The sequence below is a fragment of the Python bivittatus genome, unplaced genomic scaffold (assembly GCF_059951505.1).
Source record: "Python bivittatus isolate LINGU-HERP-01145 unplaced genomic scaffold, Pbiv_v1 ctg000690_np1212, whole genome shotgun sequence".
Taxonomy (NCBI): Eukaryota; Metazoa; Chordata; class Lepidosauria; order Squamata; family Pythonidae; genus Python; species Python bivittatus.
In genome coordinates, this window is record NW_028277096.1 from 12,206,513 (window position 1) to 12,220,664 (window position 14,152).

The window sequence follows — 14,152 nt, forward strand, 5'->3', positions numbered from 1 at the left end:
ATATAAAAATTTGACAGCTGAGTAGAACCTGCAATACTTGAAGGATTGAATGCCCTCATTCATAGTATTCTATTCCAAACGCTTTTGCTAGTTAAAAGCTAGCATGGTGTTGTGACTAAGATGCTGGGCTAGGAGTATGGAGACCCAGATTCTAGTCCTCCTTTAGGGTGGGTGACCTTGGACCAGTCTCTCTCTCTCTCTCTCTCTCTCAGCCCCAGTCAGTATCAGGCTCTGCAGCAAACTGTCTAAAAACAAACCCGTCATCACATCATGCATTGATTGGTTCAGTGTAAGGGCAAGCACAGTGCTAAAAACCAGCAAGCCCTACAATCACGTGGGACAAATGCTAAGAAAAACAACAACACTCTTTCGCTAGTCATTATTTTACACTCACTGGAAACTCACTGTATAAAGACAATCATTGAGTTTGGTGAAGCAGAATTGGGATATCTTGGGTCTCTTTCTTTCTTAAGAACTTTGCACTTCTGTAAACCAAGAGATTTTCCCCAAGTTTGTTGGAGCTTTTCTTGCGCATTTCTCCCTGCTGCATGGATGGTGCTTTTTCTGTATAGAAATGTCGGTCACTGCCTGAACTTCAAAACAAGACAGCGTGATCCCCATTCTCCAAGGACCAAAGCGGTTGTCCTCGACCTTGACAACTCTCAGGTCCAAAAAACTCTTCCTTTTGGAAGAAGCCATGGCTTGTCATTTCTAGAAATTAAATTGGTATAAAACAGATGCAGCTTTGTAGTACAGATGTGCCACTTGGTGGCAAGAGTCTTTCTAATGTCATGCCAGAATTTTGTCCATGGAATAATTAGGTGAGTGTTGATAGCTTATTTACAGCATTCTAAAGCATATGACAGTTAAGAAATATAATGAAAAGTATGTATACTACAGAGGAGTGAACAAAGAGGTTCTGACCCCCAATCTTAAATAACACTAGAATTTGGGTCCCCTATTGAAATGGTGGGCTAATAGATTCAGAAGAGAATTACTAATTAATTTTAAAAATGCACTGCAGTGGAGGTTTATTAGATTTGGGGCAAATTTATGAAGAAAGAGAGGTAGATTTAGGAAAAGTACTGTTGTATTTATTCCCTGTACTAATAAGCGATTCCTGAAATGTAGACTGTGAGCTGCAATAAATGTAATGTGAATTACACAATTAGTTATTGCAGGATTGGAGTGATAAAACTACAGTAATTGCAAACATCAGTGGCCGGTTCTAAACCAGGACCTTAATATCGGGGATAAATGATGTTTTGGTTTTTCCCAGATCACCACCAATGTGCCCTGTCCGCATACACACAGCTGTAAATTGCATCAAAGAAAAGGCTTATGTTTATTACAATTTTTTTCTGGTGCAGATTTCTGGCGTGGAGCTCTCTGATTAGAATAGGGCCTTCAGCAAAGAGCAAGAACCTCCATACCACGGCCACAATGCAATTTTGGTGTCCTTCATCTGCAATTTATTTTAAAGAAACCAGTTACAACATTAGTAGTATCGTGGGCTTCTTGTCTAATTCTGCCTTTGATTAGGGACCAAACGATGGCCAAAATGAACAGCTAAGATCTACAGTTGTCTGCTAATTTATGGAAGAACAATAATATCAAGGATACTACATGCATCCCTTTTAAGACTGAAATGGAAGTTGCTTTGTTCTCATTGTTATTCATCCGTTTGTTCATTTCTATACCATGCATGCTCCTATCCTGCAGGTCAAGAACAAGTAAATACTAATGAGAATCAGAAAACAGAAAAAAGCACAAAATACTATGAGTATAAAAAATGTGCTGTACCAAAACAATAAATAAAAAGAGAGTTACTGTATAAACATAAAAGATACTTGCATCAATAATTAACATCTGACCATAAAGTAGGCTACTAGGGAAGGAAGGCGAAAGAGTAAAAAAATATGTTTTAAGGTTTTTCTTAAAGCATAACAAGGTTGTTTGGACTGACTGGGGAAGGAATTCCAGAGTATTGGAGCTGCATAAATTCATTCTTGTGAATTTATGAGCTATTAAGGATCGCAGACAAGAAAAGGGCGTGAAGAATGCACAACGTGAAGAAGTGAAGACAGAGCTTGTATGTGAGGAAATGCCATGCAGAAAACTTCCTTTGTACATCAGCAGCTGTTTTAGGAAAAAAAGCAAAGCCATTCAGACAAGGAAACGAAACCCATTCATGGTAGCCTGTGATGTTGGAAAAATAGCAAGTTGTTTTCCTCTGTCTTTGGGGAAGTGTCAGGGTTGATTCAGTGAATAATGCCACCGGGAGGATTTTTCTGATGAGAAGTTATGATGATTTGCTTGTTTCTTTATATTGTAACATGTAAACAGTCTTTGACTGGATCAAAAGGAAAACTAGAGAATTTTTAGAAAGGGCTGTACTACAGACAATATTGGTTTGATAGACCAGTATTCTGACTCAGTATACACCAGGTAAATCGCTTTTTCTTGTAGAGCAGTGCTTCTCAACCTTGATAACTTTAAGAGGGCTGGATCAATTTTCAGAATTCTGGGAGTTGAAGTCCTGGCATCTTAAAGTTGCCACGATTGAGAAACACTGTTGTAGATCATATAGAAACTGGGGGGTGTTTAGAGAGATTTGCAGCACAATCCTTTATTTAAGGATTTTTAAGTATAATTGCTTGAAATCCCACATATTCAATGAAGCTTACTCCTACTAAGTGTGCAGAGGATTGCAGTGTGAAACAGCGCATGTTCTTAAATCTTTTGCTACAGCCAAACCATTGTGGATACTTACTAAACATATTTCCATTATGAAATGCTTGTGGATCCTTTTTCCAGTTGCAAATGGTTAATGCAGCCCTTTCATGTTTTGGGCTCTTTCCTACACTCTTCTGTTTTCCTAATTTAGCATCTGTTTTTCAATCCACTGATGATGTTCATTCAAAAGGAATCAAGAAAGGGCCCCAAAATAGGAATAAAAGATAGGAGCTCTTGGGAACTGGAGCTATGGAATTAGACAGAAAGCACCAGGTAGCAATGTTGGTAGTCTTTTCTGCCAGATATGTTCTTTCTCCTTTATGAACAGTGGTTGGTTGTGAAGCATGTACAATTATAGTTAAATCATAAATCCTCAGTGATTTCAAGCCATTCTGGTCAAGGATACCAGCTGCTTAAAATGACCAGATCCCAAGCAAGCGTCGTCAACCAACAGATCTCGTGCTGGTTTTTCAATTCTGACCAGCAAAGACCACAGGACAACCCTCTGCAGCCTCCCAGTGCTACAGAATGTTCCATTCAACATATTTCACTTTTATAAAAAAGAGTGCTTGACACTGGGAAGCACCCCAAGTTGTTAATATGCAAGCAATTAATGGCAAATGTGATGGAGTGGGATTTCAATCCTTTTTTTGGCAATATAACCTTTATTTCTGCTCTTCTTTCCAAGTTTCTTGGGGGTGGGAGGAGAGAACTGTTCTGACAAGTAGTAAAGGTTTTTCTGCACAGTGCAAGGTGAGAAGAGGTGTTCTTGGAGATTTCCAAACTAAGTTTAGTTACAGTGTTAATGCCCTTGACTTCTTTTAACCTCACCTTTCAGGCCCACAATTGGGAGTATAAGTGGAACCAGAAACAAAATGTGGTATGCACTTTCCCAGAATACAGGTAATCCCCAGGTTAAGAACTCCCAGTTTATGGATGACCCATTGTTAAGAACGGAGCCTCTTGTAGCAAAATTCAAGTTAAATACACAATGGTTCAAGTTCATTACACAATATCACTTATATAGCATTATACAATAATACTATTCCGGCTTACGTACAAATCTGATTTAAATACAGACCTTGGGAATGGAACTTAAACTGGGAACTACCTGTATTCCATTCCATTCCCCCTTGCTTTCTATTCCCTCTTCCAACACCACACAGCATATATATCCACTGAGTAAGCTCAGTTCACATTGAGCTAAGTGGGACACTTAATATAAACTCTGGAGTCCTTGGTGCTCTCTGAGCTTGGCTGTTTGCTTGCAGATGTTTCATTACTTGACTAGGTAACTTCATCAGGGTGAGGAAGGGTGGGGTTTGCTGCCTGTACTCAAAACCCCACATAATCAGTGAAGCTTACTCCTACTAACTGTGCAGAGGACTGCAGTGTGAAACACTGTGTGAAACAGTGTGAAACTGAGAAAGCAAGAGGGAATAGAATGGAATATCTTGGGAAAGGTAGCAAACCCCACCCTCACTAGCACTGATGATGTTACCTAGTTGGGTAATGAAACGTCTGCAAGCAAACAACCAAACTCAGAGAGCACCAAGAATTCCACAGTTCAACCCTGAGCTACAGATATTCTCTTCTCTTGAAACTTAATATAAACTTTGGGCTTCCTTATATGTGGATGTTGCTGTTCTGGCTGTCTAAGAAACTACAACCAGAACAACCTCATTATTAGAATATAACAGTCTTCCCCAGTCTGGTGACCCCAGGGGTATCAGTCTACAGTTCCCATAATCTCTGACTAACATAGCCTAAACATCTGGAAGAATGTTTTGACTCCTGGCAAATGCCTGGACTAGTCCCTGCAGCTTTCTTGGCAAGGTTTTTTGGAAGTGGTTTGCCATTGCCTCCTTCCTAGGGCTGGGACAGAGGGACTGGCCCAAGGTCACCCAGCTGGCTTTCTGCTAAGGCGGGACTAGAACTCATGATCTCCTGGTTTCTAGCCTGGTGCAGTACACCAAACTGGCTCCCTATCTGGAAGAATACCACTTCGGTATATGTGAGAAGGAGGCAGGATCAGCTTGCTGTTTAATCTCCCTGCCTGTTCTTCCAGTAGCCAGGCAAAAAGATAATTGCTTTCTCTCATTGTGTGCCCCAGGCATGTGGTTATTAGAAATAATGAAAATAAGCAGCCAAGTTTCTGGTAGGTAATTTTAGTTTCCTTTACTGGCAAAGGGGCCAATAAAGTGGCATTTCATTGCTCTCATCAGGACATTTACTTCATGCCAGATGGTAGGCTAAGTTATCAGAATTAGCATGGGAGCTGATTCTCATACTCCAGGTTTTTTGTTTATTAATTAGCAATGCTTATGCTGTGTATTGTTATCAAAAATGCTAAGGCAGTTTACAGTACACTAAGCACATTATCAATAAGTACAACCAACCTGGAAAATAGGTTATACCAGAAGAGAGGGAACCATACCTTCAGTGTATTCATTGTCCTGTCATGGTTTACCCAGAGATGTGAATTGGGGTCAATCACATTCCCAAAGCGAGTGATACAGCCTTATGCTACTTGCTTGGTATTTTATTGTTCTTTAGCTTGGATTATTTTTATTCTTCCTTTGCTACTTTTAAAGTGGCTTGTAAATCCACAGGATAAATAGACATCCATTTTTGGAAGGTGAAACAAGACAGCAACAAAAATCAGCAAAACTCATTATGTAACAGAAATGCACACAACCTCAAAGAGAGAATCGTAATCAACTGGCTCCGGTTCCAACATGCCTGCCAAAAAGGTGAAGGTGATACAGCCTCCAGCGGGTTTAATTGACACCTGACTTAGACAGTTCTAAGTCAATTAATCATAGGATTCTTAATTGATTCTGATTCTGAACAAACTTTCACATGAGCACTTTCTTGAGTATATGATGCCTAAAATAATCCTAAAGAGATTTTCCTTTCTCTTTCACATGAGAACATCTTGTAAGGCAGCATTTGTCACCTGTAGGTCGTGTGTTAAAAACACAAGACAGAGTGAGATTTAAACATCTTCCAGATCTGTCATGGGGATTTGTTAAATCAAGCAGTTATCTATTTATCACATTTATATCCCACTGCAACTGAAAGACTTTTGGTGGCTTCCAAAATATGAAAAACACATTAAAACATCTGCAGTATGATTCAGGTTGAAAAAACTAAATCTATATCATGAAATCATAACCCAATAAATCAACTACAACCATCACCAAAACAAAGATAGACACAACAACAAAACCCCCCAAAAATGAAAGAATAGAAGATGGAGTAATCATTCAAGTGGAACACTTTCCAAAAGAACTTAGTTTTTAACATCCATCTTCAGGGAGGATGTTAGTTTTTGACATCAAATCATCAGGGAGGGAGCTAGTCTGATCTTCTTCAGGAGACTCTGGAAGAGTCACCAGCATTGCCACTGAAAAGCAGCATCTTCTAGATTTGCTGCCTTCACCTCTTAGAAATGCAGGACCACCACTTTAATTCTGCGCAGACATTTTATTGCAAATTATTGACTGTATCCTACTGAGAGTTGACCAATTGTGGCTGGCTAAAATCAAAGCCAGTTTTGCCATTTGGAGGGTAGACAACCACACATTTTGATATCATGACCACTTGTGGACAAAAGAGAGGCTGTAATTCTTTCACGAGCCTGTAATTGCTTATTTTAAAACACCAGTGTAGATTTGATGCCCTGTCTGATTCCAGAGTCTATGTTTTTTCTTTCTTTGCAATTATTTCGACTGCCCATCGTACAGCATCTGCCCAGCTGTCTCAAAAAGCAGAGGGCTCTGTCTAAACAGGCAAGTTGTCAAATACAATTCTTCTTTTGCCTGCATATCAGGGGAGGCACAGATCTGAGATGGGGGAAGAGACAAGCTGAAACTCAGTCAGATATCTTACCAGCTTATTCATTGCTTGTGACCCTTGTCCAACTCTTAGTGCTACTTGCTGAAATTTCAGTGGAAGCTGTGTAGCTGTAGCAACAGCTGCTGCTGCTATTGTCAACAGAGTTCATTAGCAGTTTTTTTTTTAAAGCATGTCTTCCTTGTGATATACAAGCATTTTGATATCCTTCTTCATTATTTCATTTGTAGGATTTTGAGTTGTTCCCCTTCATTTTGGTGAATTTTATATTAAAAAGTATGCTGGTAAATTGCACTGCATGAGTGTCATGGCTCTGTTGTTGTCAGCAGAAATCATGGGGCAAAACAAAGACAATGGCAGAAGGGCAAAACAGGAGGCAGGATGAAGGGGCGAGTTAAAAGTCAGGGCCCCATGTAGAAAAAGACCCCAGAGCTCAGAAGACCTTGCTGCTCAAGCAAAACTCAGCTGGATTCATGGGCAGTCACTCCATTGGATGTGTAGAATCAGTCCAGAGACTTTGTTGAGAAGTTGCCATCTACAATTCAGTGTGTGGGACAGAAGCATGAAGATCCAGGAGCTTCTAACAGTGGATCACCTCTTTTGGTTTTGGTTTGATTTTGTTCCCATATAAACTTGCTTTGCATAGCATTATTTGTGCTGAAGGAAATGATGGAAATATACAATGGATATATGGAACAATCATCAGTATACTGTTTATGAAATTGCCTCTTCTTACTTGATACATAACTTCTGTTGTCCCAGCTGGGGATTTTCTCCAATCCAAGTAGACTAAATCCTTTAATTGGAGATCTCAAGGAATGAAACTGGAACCTTCCTCGGTATGCAGAGCTCTACCACTGAACTAAAGACTTCCATGAACATTTGAAGCTAAGACAAACCACTGGATTGTCAACTTCTACAGGGTCTTCTCTAAATCTTTCATTAGAGCTCTGAAGAACATGCTGTACCTTAAACTCCTCCCCTGTTGTAATGTTGGAGGCACACAAAACACATAATATTCCTTTTTCTTTTTGTCTTAGCTTAATCAAGCTATTGTTTATGTCTTAGTTTCATTATGATTCGTTCAACAAACCATAGTAAAATAGATTAATATGTTTTTTGAATCCACTATAGAATCATAGTATTAAAGGGACTACAAAATTCACCTATTCCAAACCCTGTTAGCATAGGAAATTGAGTATACTACTGCATTCTTGAAAAGTACCATCCATGCCCAACAGGGATTAGAATCTTCCATCTTCTAAGGCAATCATCTCAGTAATGAACAGCATGTGCCACCCCAAATCCTTATTTTGTAATGTGAATGTGTTAGTTTGGGGCCTACTTCCTGAAGGAACAGATTCCAAATTTGCTTCTTCATTTGTAAGATTGCTGTTCTGATGTTTGAGAATGGCTGTCTTATCTCCTCTTAACTGCCTCATCTTCAGGCTAAATATTCCCACCTCATTCAACTTTTTCTTGTGGGACATGGTATCCAGGCTTCTTACCATTTTTATCACTGTACACTGTGCGCATTTGAACTTTTCGGTTATTTTTTAAAATAGCTTACAGCTTTGCAGAAAAGATCTGACCAAATCCTGATAGGATTGTAGCTCCGAATGGATGAATTTAAGACTGAGCAAGGCGATTTGTATGTGTTGCCAATTCTAATGAAAGGATAATCTTTGCCAATTCTGCTCCTTGACATCCTCTCAACAAAAGATTCCAGCAATCTGGTCTTTCTGCATGCATACCATATATTCTGTTACATTTGTGCTCTTACTCCTTGGCATGCTTTGGTCCCAAAGGTGAAAAGCATCAAAAGAAACACTATAGATTTTTTAAAAAAAATATGGGATCAAATGCACAAAATCCAGACATTTCACACACTTACATATCCATGCACACACTTCTGCGGCTTCAGTCACATTGTATCGGTCTTTCTAATGCTTCATGACCCAGGATTTAAGGATCATGTGCCTTTTTGAGACAATAAGGCTATTGCCTTTGGGCTGTAGACATACTTCACCAGATTATCATTTTGTCAGTAGCTGCAAACCTTTTGGGAAACAAGAATGCAATTCTCATCTTGCGAACTACTTCAGAAGCAGAGCAGAAGGGGCAAGAACTTATTAAGACATTATTAAAGTATGGATTACTTGCTTGCTTGAGTTATAGCGCACCAGGATACGAACGCAGTCAGAACTGTGTCTTTAGCATAAATCCAATAATATATATATGTATTTAGGTGATAAAACACTTAACAGAACCAGATGCAAAGTGGGAGAACAGTGTTAGCCCGATTATCCCATTGACAAAGAGAGTTCTTATGTGCTTGAAATGACTTCCATCACGCCCTCCAAAACTGTGGGTTTGGGGTTGTGGTTGGGTTTTTTTGGCATTGCTGTGTTCCCTTTTCATTCCTAGACGCAGACCCTCTCTTTTGGCAGTTGCTTTGGTCCAACCTGTTTAAAAGAAGGGGCGATAACTGATTTTGCTGGCTTTGTGATTGAAATAATTGGAGATGTTGTCATCAGTATGATGATGTCAAAGCCCTGGGTTACCAGTTGGCTTTTGCTATGTGATGGCACAGAGCCAGAATGGATTAGATTTAGAAATATTTTCACCCTGTTTTGCAGGTTCTCCCCCCACCCCACACTATTGTTAAATTGGGGAGTACACTTTCCCCAGGAAAAAAAAATACTTGTCAGAAATCATACCGATGACAATACCTGCATGGATCTGTGGTTTTGTCTGGCCTCAGAAGCCAAGGAGTCTGGTTAGTACGTGGATAGCAGACCATGAGGCATTTCAGGCTAAACTTTTTCAAAGTTGAAAACATTTCACACCAAAAAGGTACTAGTTATAATGATTAAGAATTTTCACACAGTAAAATATTATATTGTATGCCTGTTGTATCAAATTAATCTCAAAACAGGAAGGAGCAGGCAAACCCATGATACAATATGGTAAAGCATACTTTGATTAACGATATATTTTTTAATAAAACAGAATTAGTTGGATCAATACCAAATATTAAGATATAGACCGGGGTAGGCAAACTTTTTACATTAATGAACGTATAAAACATTGAAAATATGTGATGGCTGCTGTCATTAAGTGGCTGCTATAACAGATTTCCTATTTCACAGAATGGTTGCAATGGTAGGCATGGCCATTTATAAAGTCCCCATTTACCAAAAGCTAAATTAGTGCTCCTGAATGCTTTGCATTATCCCAGAATCACATGAACCAAGAAGAGATACCTGGGGTAGGTAGGTGGGTGCCTGCAGGAACCATATTGTCTATCCATATTTGTACACTCTGGTTAGAAGCCACTGTAATTGGGTTCAGACAACACACTCAGCCAAAGCTCAACAAAGCACATTTTGGCTTAGCTTAACATGGGAACAGGCCACTGAGGCATTTACCCATTTGCCCATGGGAATATAACCATCCATTCCAGCGGACCAGGAATATTTTCCCATTGCTATCCTTTCATTTTTCTATCTTGATTAATCTTTTAGCTTCCACATCTGTTCCAAGTATCTATCTCCTTATCACTTATTCTGTAGATTTCTACCGAAAAACATCCACAATGAGCAAGTTAGTGCTAAGAGCTGTTACTGCAGCATGGTATACATAAAATTACTCAGTAAATACTTAAGTTTAGATTACATTTCAGGGTTTAAAAAAAAAGTTTGAAAAGACCTTAGAAATTGAAAGGGCCGGAAAGGCAAACATAAATGCAACCGTGGTCATTATCTTATTTTCCAAAGAATGTAACCTCCCATGCTCTTAATGTTGAAAACATAGGGCAGGGTTTGTTTAATTGGGCAATCTCCGCATATTCTAAATGTTTCTTTATTGGGACAAGATTTAGAAAGTGTGACAAACACTCAGGGGGAGAAGGATGGATTGAAATATTGTGGATCAGGGCATGGATAACCAACGGATACAGTTAAAGGGAACATCTTTCTGTACATTATTGCAAGTTGACTTGATACATGGGTTTCTTTATTCTCAACAACTTTGTTGGGTTAACAGAAGCAGGAGTTACATTCCTTGCAATGAGATTTCAGCAATGGGGACTATTTGTTGATTCCCCCCTTCCCCCACCCAAGTAAGCAGCTTGATGGCAATATTTAGAAAAAGCTGAATCAATTTCGGTGTTCCTTTCTGAAGTTTTTAGAGAGTAATGATGTGGTTGCTTGCAGTATCTTGAGACAGACCGCTATGATAAATCAGTAAGAACCTTGTCCAAGAATACCGTGGGATTGTCTACATAAACAGTGTGGATATTATGGCATAAATGCTCTAAAAACAAGTGCTTGGGGAAGCTTATGTTTTTAAAAATAGAAATAATGTATTTGTTTGGCTGGCTGAAATATTTTTATCCTGCTAGCACTCCAAAGACTAAGAAGCATCATTTAAAATTGAAAATACAGTGAAACTTCAGTTTTATAGATCTTGATATGATGGACTCTGCATGCAATAGACCAAATTCTGTCGTGATTTATGTCACTCGGATAGTGATGCTGTTATGTCAATAACATCACCATGACAATGGTGCAAATGATGTAATTTGTGACACTTGTATCACGGCAATGTCATACTCTTCAATTTACTGGACTTCGGGGAATATCAGCCCCCCCATCTCCCTGATTAGTTTGTTAAAATAAAGGTTCACTGTCGTTAACAACAAGTATATATTTTTCTTGTAACTAAAAAAGTTACCTCATTTCATCTTAGTGCCATCTTAGGTGTCTAGGGCTAACACTCAGCATTCCCAACCAGCATCAAATGTAAAATGAGGGACTTAATGTCCAGTAGAACTGTAGAAATGCTAGGCTGAGCAAAGCTGGTTTTGTGTTAGAACATGTAGAAGCAGTTCTTGAATTACTGGACAAGCTAGACACCTCTTTCTTATCATGAGCATATTTTCAGTACCATTTTAGATGGCTCTTCACCTCTTCCAAGGCTGCAATCATTGCATCTTCCCAACCTCTTCCATACATTTCACGTATCCAAGTTAAATGCGTTCAAATCCCCTATGAGTAAATTGCTTTTTTTCAGTTTCTTTACTTATGATGTATATATGTATGTATTTGCAGTTACATCTGTCTGCTTCATGCAGTTCAGGAAGGAAACTCATGGGTCGAGTACCTTATGTGTCAAGACATTTCACAGTCCTGTCCTGTCTTAATTAAGAATCAAGATATCCTATTCCTCCATATGTATGCGAAATGCATATTCCACTTGATATTCTGAATTCCACAACTGATTATAAATCAGTTATTAACAGTGATATAATTACACTTTTCCAAGATGTGGCTGCATTTATTTCTTGCATGGAATGCAAGATGCCTCCAGCCGCCCCAGGGCAATGAACCCTCCTTATCCTAGGAGATGGAATTCAGAGTTATATTGCCACTAACCTTGGAGAAGTTAATGTAACAATATATTAGATATATTAACCCTAATATAAGGAAGAACTTTCTGATGGTAAGATCTGTAGAACAATAGAATAGTCTGCCTACAGAAGTTGAGGTTCTCCATCTTGGAAGGATTTTAAGAAATGGTTGGAGGGCTACCTCTTATGGATTACTTTAATATGTTTTCCTGCACATTAGAGAGGATTGGACCAGATGATCCTTAGGGTCTCTTCCAACTCTGTTCACCTCTATGGGTGGTATGTGTCTTCCTCAATCTCGGGTCCCCTACCAGAGGCCTGGGAGTTTGAGGGTTCTGTGCAGTATCTTAGCTGTTCCTAGCACTGCACTATTCTGCACAGAGAGCTCTGATGGTGTTCCTGGGATCTGTTGGAGCCCCTCTCCCAGCTTAGGAGTCACAGCCCCAAGTGCTCCTATCACCACTGGGACCACTTTGGCCTTTACTTTCCACATCCTCTCTAGTTCCTCCTTCAGGCCTTGGTACTTCTCCAGCTTCTCATACTCCTTCTTCCTGAGGTTGCTATCACTTGACACTGCTACATCTATCACCACCGCTGTCTTCTGGTCCTTGTCTACTACCATGATATCTGGTTGATTGGCCAGTACCTGCCTGTCCATTTGGATCTGGAAGTCCCACAGGATCTTAGCCCTGTTATTCTCCACAACCTTCTATGGAATCTTCCATCTAGACTTGGGGGGGGTCTAGCCCATACGCTGTGCAGATGTTCCTGTACACAATGCCAGCTACTTGGCTGTGCTGTTCAGTGTATGCTGTTCCTGCCTGCATCTTACACCCTGCCACTATGTGCTGGACTGTCTCTGAGGCCTCTCTGCACAGTCTATCGGCTGATCTACACAGTGTAGCCACTGGATAGCATAGTGGTTAGAGTGCCGCCCTTTGACGCGGGAGACCGGGGTTCGAATCCCAGCTGGTACCTACCTTACCAGTAGGGGTCGTTGACCCCCTAACGCTTCACCTGTCTACCTCAGATATGAGAGTGACACAAACTAGGAGACTCATGCCAGTTTGGACATCACCCAGATTAACCAGATCTGCACCAGACGCTGGGAAACCGGGACAATCTGATGATAAGTGGGCTACTGGAACAAACCATACATGGATGAGACAAGAGAACCTGGGACACAGTTGACTGATGGACAGACGGACAGACAGATGGACGGACAGACGGATAGATATATCTTATCTTCCATGAATTTGCTTAATCCCTTTTAAAGGTGTCTAAATTGATGGCCATTGCTGCATCTTGTAGCAGTGAGTTCCATAGATTAATTGTACACCATTCTGAATCTCCTGCCATTCAGATTCAATGGGGGACTCTGGATTATATTATTAAAAGGGAGGGAGAAAAACTTACTCTGATTGTCCTTCCCATTTATAATTTTGTAAACATCTCTTTTCTGAACTAACTACCCCCAGATATATGTATCTAACTGCACATACTCACACTTCTGCATTTGTAGACATGATGTACAAAATAAAAACTTGCTTCCCTCTCTTTTCCTACTGCCTGATTAAGTCAGATTGCACATTTTTCTTGAAAATCACAATTTATTTTAAAATGAGTCTTGGCTCCTCTTCTCCTAGGCATCAGCAAATCTGCCTGATATTCTGGAGCAGTTTAGCGTTGGGTAATGAATAATCATTAACTGGCCCTGAGTCACGAGTTTGCTTTCTGCTTTTAGGGCTCAACCTACGCACATCTGTCTACTATATGACAAGGACAGCTGGAGACATTTAATTAGACCTATAATTATAGGGCATGCGACAGCATTACTGCTTTCAAAAAGGGGTATCAAGGTGGGGCATATTTGTTCATGGTTCTTAATCAAGGTGCTGGGCCGCAAATTTTACCTGCTTTGAGAAAAGGGGTAGAATCTGAGTGGTTTTTAAGTGGGAAGAAAAAGCAATCTTGACTTGGGGTGCTCAGAAAGCAGAAAATAGGAACTCTGTGTGACTATGTGACTGGATTTACACATTGTGCTAACTCTGTGTTTCTTTTAATCATGGGTTCTTGGACAAGCCATAGTGGCCAGGTTCACACAAAAGCTAAGCCATAAAACAGGATTTCGCAAGCCATACTAGC

The 14,152-nt window shown here is 39.9% G+C and overlaps 1 protein-coding gene across 1 annotated transcript in view; it reads left to right on the forward strand.

The window, feature by feature from the left end:
- The window catches only part of SPNS2 (SPNS lysolipid transporter 2, sphingosine-1-phosphate), a 113,547-nt gene that overhangs the window by 61,615 nt on the left and 37,780 nt on the right, over positions 1-14,152 (forward strand). The gene's annotated exons all lie outside the window — the stretch shown is intronic.